This window comes from Gossypium arboreum, chromosome 4 (genome assembly GCF_025698485.1).
Source record: "Gossypium arboreum isolate Shixiya-1 chromosome 4, ASM2569848v2, whole genome shotgun sequence".
Lineage (NCBI taxonomy): Eukaryota > Viridiplantae > Streptophyta > Magnoliopsida > Malvales > Malvaceae > Gossypium > Gossypium arboreum.
In genome coordinates this window covers 54,492,755-54,497,270 of record NC_069073.1, presented here as the reverse complement: position 1 = coordinate 54,497,270, position 4,516 = coordinate 54,492,755, and the positions used below count along the sequence as shown (strand labels likewise).

At 33.3% G+C, this 4,516-nt stretch overlaps 1 non-coding gene across 1 annotated transcript; it reads left to right on the top strand.

Annotated features, from left to right (window-relative positions):
• Window positions 1–3,740: 3,740 nt before the first annotated feature.
• On the top strand, window positions 3,741–3,846 carry LOC128292396 (small nucleolar RNA R71). Its single transcript, XR_008282381.1, has one exon. It is a non-coding gene; the product is annotated as a small nucleolar RNA R71 (small nucleolar RNA).
• Window positions 3,847–4,516: the final 670 nt, after the last annotated feature.

The following is a 4,516-nucleotide window of genomic DNA, read 5'->3' as shown; positions in this document are numbered from 1 at the left end:
CTTTATAAAATACCACAATTCAGATGAGCAGAATAACATGTTTGCCTAAAACATTTCAATTCAACTCCATACCCAACAAGCAATACATTGAGACAAGTCATATATATATATATATATATATATATATACATGTCATGATACATATCATTCTCTTTTTGTTTTCTTATAAACACATATCATTTATTTCATTATATCAATATTTCATATACCATAGTTTCCATGTATTCCACATATATTTATTTTCCTCCTCCTCCTCTCCATTCCACATCCTTAATGTATATAGCATTCTTGTAAGTACGATTTCAAAATTTACTAATAAATGCTCACATCAAACTGTCCACACGAGTCATAGTCACTTACTTATTTATAATTGGTGCTACAGAGCTCCAAATTAAGATCCGTAAATTTCCCCTAAAACTAGACTCGCATATCCTTCCACCATAAAAGTTTCATAATTTTTGGTTTATCCAATTAGTACGGTTTATTCATTAAAATTTCTCCTGTTTCACATTTCGACGATTCGACCTCTCTTTACTAAAATTAATTATCTCACAAGATGAACTCGGATAATGTTCTTGTTGATTTATCTTGAAATAGACTCATTAAGGATTTTAAAAATATAAGTTTAAGCCTCTAATTATTTTTATCCAAATTTTGTGATTTTCCAAAGTCAGAATAGGGGATCACGTAATCATTCTGAACCTCACTCAGAAACATAAATATATAAAAATATAGAACTTATTTTCTTTCTCTATTTTTTTAAATGAAAATAGACTCATTAATATTTAATTTGATATCTCATCCAATCTATGATTCAATTTTTACTATTTTTGGTGATTTTTCAAAATCATGTTACTGCTACTGTCCAAAACAGTTTTATTGCTAATTCACTCTTTCACACTTTCTTTGTATTAACCTCATTTTAACATACATATCACAAATCATTTTCACGACATTTCATACATCACAAGTATAGGCCCATGATTACAAGGTCACCATAAAATCATCCTCACGTATAATTTACTATTTTATAACCTTACCACATCCGGTAACTTAATGTACACATCATTCACATAACCAAGTTCCTGCACTTATTCATCACAAAACTCACAAAGTAATACATAGAGATTCTCCCGCTGAACACTTCGGATCAATCCTCGATACTTGGTGGTTTCAGCACATAGCTCCACCCATCATATAGTTCGGCTCTCTTGTACACATGGTGAACACTTAGTACCACCCATGTGACCTAGCCAGTTTATCTCGTAGCTCTCTTGTCTACATGGCGTCCTTAACCTGGAACCACGCATGCGACCTAGCTACATATATCCCGTAGCTCTCTTGTCTACATGGTGTACACATAGTATCACCCATGCGACCTAGCTACATCATAATGTCTTGTAGCTCTCTTGTACACATGATGTGTACTCAGCACCGTACATGTGACCTGGCTACATACTATCTGTATCATCCAATCTTTCCAAAGGTTCAACCGGCATTTCTCTCTCTTTTCCAAAAATTTCATCAATCGAGTAATTATCCACAAACATATTTCCAATATTATTATAAAATATCATAATACAAGTAATATTGATGTATTACTTACATATAAACTTACATCTCATTTAATATCAAGGCAATAACATTAAATTACACATTGCCTTATTAAAAATCATATGAACTTACAATTTCTCATAATATCCATAATCATAGGAATCACATTTATGTATGATAATCCAATGCACTTCATGTACCATAGACATATTTTTAAATCAATTCATAAACTTGGCACCATAATCATTTAATTTAACATAATTCAATTAATTCACTAAATTTAACTTTCAAATATAAATTACAAGCATTATTCTTGTATTATTATCATACCAACTTACATACTTTCAACACCTCAAAATTATAATAAATATATCAATTTTACATTGAAACATGCATAAATTAATGCTTATTATACATATGAACTTACCTCAATAATAAAACGGTCATTTTACCAACTTTCCCAACTTTCGATTTTTCTCTCATTCTAGGTTCAAATCTCATTTTTCGGGATCTAAAACATCATATTTACTTATTTAATTAATGTACTATTCAAAACAGTCCTTAACTGAAACTTTTGAAAAATTACAATTTTGCCCCTAAACTTTTGCATATTTACACTTTTGCCCCTAGGCTCGGGAATTAAACTTCATCCCTTATTATTATGTTTTATGACATGCTGATCACTTTTCCCTTCTATGGCAACATCAAATTCTCACTGTAACATATACTTATGACTATTAGGTATTTTTACCAATTAAGCCCTTTTACTCGTTTTCACTCAAAACCGAGTAGCACAAGTTGTCTAACATAAATCAAAACCTCATATTCTATCATAAAATATCAAAATAAACACATTTCACCTATGGGTATTTTTCCAAATATGAACCCTAGCTTAAATTATTGCTAGAATAAGCTTAATCAAATTACCGGGATTCCAAAAACGTAAAGAACTTGAAAAACGGGGTTAGAACGGACTTACTATTGAGCTTGGAAAGCTTGAAAACCCTAGACATGGCTTCCCCTATGCTAATTTCGGCCTCCATGAAAAAGATGAGTTAATTTTGGCTTTATTTTCCCTTTTTATTTCTTTTAATTACCAAATGACCAAAATGCCCTTCCTTACTAAACTTTCAAAAATTCCATCCATGTCCAATTTTTGTCCATCACTTAGAAATTGGTCAAATTTATATTTAAGACCTTATAATTACTATTTCAAAGCAATTTCATACTAGAAACTTCTAGAATGCAAGTTTTGCAACTTATTCAATTTAGTCCCTAACTTCAAATTGAGCACTTTATGCATAGAATTTCTTCACGAAATTTTCACACAATCATGCAATAATATCATAGACCTCAAAATAATCACAAAATAATTATTTCTCTCTCGAATTTTATGGTCCCAAAACCTCTGTTCCAACTAGACCCAATTTTGGGCTATTATAACATTAATCGCATTGAGCTGTTCCCTTGGGTTGGGTTCAGTATTACTTGGAAAACTACCTTGTGGTCGTTCGGAGATTAGTTTGGATAGCTGGCCTATCTGAGTTTCGAGCCCTTGGATCGATGCTTGTTGAGTTTTAAGTGCTGCCTCGATGTTCTAAAAACGGGTTTTTGACACTGATATAAACTTTGAGAGCATCTCTTCAAGGTTTGGCTTCTTTTCCTGTTGGTAGGGTGGTTGCTGAAAACCCAAAGGATGTTGTGGTCTTTGATTTCCTTGGCCTCCCCATGAAAAATTGGGATGGTTCCTCCGACCTGCGTTTTAAGTGTTACTAAATGGATTGTTTTGAGGTTGAGGATTATTACCCATGTAGTTTAGTTACTCGTTATCCATGTTATGGCCATAAGGTTGATATTTTGAATAGCTTGTTCCACCGCTACTTGCTTCACACTGCATTACTGGGTGAACCTATGAAGAACTAAGAAAACCATCAATCTTTTTATTTAAGAGTTCTACCTGATTAGAGAGCATGGTGACCGAATCGACGTTATAAACGCCGGCTGTTTTAGTTAGCTTTGTCCTCATGACTTGCCACTGATAGTTATTCAGTGACATCTCCTCTATAAACTCATAGGCATCTTCAGGTGTTTTATTGTTGATGGTTCCGCCCGTCGCTGCGTCAACCATTTGCTGAGTCGAAGGATTCAGACCATTGTGAAATGTTTGTACTTGGAGCCAAAGCGGTAACCCATGGTGAGGGCACCTTCTTAGTAAGTCCTTGTATCTCTCCCATGCATCGTAGAGGGTTCTAAATCCATCTGGACAAAAGAAGAGATGTCATTACATAATTTAGCCATTTTAGCCAGTGGAAAATATTTTAGTAAGAATTTTTACGTCATTTGTTCCTAAGTAGTAATTGACCCTCGTGGTAACGAGTTCAACCACTGTTTAGCTTTGTTCCTTAATGAAAAAAGGAATAACTGAAGACGAATGGCATCATCAGAAATGCCATTGATTTTAAATGTATCGCAAAATTCCAGAAAGTTTGCTAAGTGAGCATTGGGATCTTCATCCTGCAAACCATCAAACTGAACAAACTGCTATATCATCTGAATAGTGTTAGGTTTTAATTCAAAAGTATTTGCAGCTATAGCAGGTCTAACTATGCTAGATTCAGTTTCTATTAAAGAAGGTTTAGCATAATCATACATAGTGTGTGGAGCAGGATTTTGATTAACCGCAATTTCAGGAGGTAGCTGATTGCCTTGGTTTTTAGCAATCTCTTCGGTTGGGGTTTGAGTATCGTCTTCTTGCTCGTTCTCTGTGTATCTTAAGCTGTGCCTTATTTCTCTTTGGTTTCTACAAACTATACGATCGATTTCTTCGTCAAAAAGTAATGGTCCCGACGGGTTTCTTTTAGTCATAAACTATAAAAACCTGCCAAGAGAAAGAAAAAGTAAGTTAATAAATAATAAAATTAAATTAAATTTCAAGAAAAATAAATGGCTAAAGTAATAAAAA